Genomic DNA, 707 nt, shown 5'->3' with positions numbered 1-707 from the left:
TAATAAATACCTATTATTATTATTATTATTATTATTATTATTATTATTAGCTCATATTATAATGACGTGATAATAACAAACATGAAACTATGTACGACGTATTATCTATCTATGAGTCAGCAGACGCGCGCGCACGTGCACGCATCAACTCTCTACCTGCCTGATACACATACATATACGTCAGAAGTAGATAATAGGGAACTATAGAATAATTCCCTATTGTCTACAACTGATATACGTATATCAAGAGCGTATTCAGAATGCTACGAATGCGAATGCAATAAGAATAATACGAATTATTCGAATTATGCGAATTATTCGAATTATTCGAATAATGCGAATTAATAATACGCTCTTGCGTATATGTATGTATTTCGATGTGTCTGTGTATGCGCATGCGCACTGCCTGCTAAAGCTGTAGCCGCTAAGGGGTTACGGGTGGGGGTGGGGGTGGGGGGGGGTGGCTAACGTCGGTGAGATTAAATTTTAGTCGGCTGTTAAGCTGCCGCCGCACGCACGCATGCATGCCACCAGCAGTCGTTCACACGTTCACACCCCGCCGCCGCCGCCATCACCACAAAGCTGTAGAGCAAACAGCCGAAAGAAGCACACCTACACAGCACGCACGCACGCACGCACGCACGCACGCACGCACGCGCACACGCACACACACACACGCACACACACACACACACACACACACACAC

This window comes from Priapulus caudatus, unplaced genomic scaffold (genome assembly GCF_000485595.1).
Source record: "Priapulus caudatus unplaced genomic scaffold, Priapulus_caudatus-5.0.1 Scaffold2159, whole genome shotgun sequence".
Lineage (NCBI taxonomy): Eukaryota > Metazoa > Priapulida > Priapulimorpha > Priapulimorphida > Priapulidae > Priapulus > Priapulus caudatus.
This window is presented reverse-complemented; position numbering follows the sequence as displayed.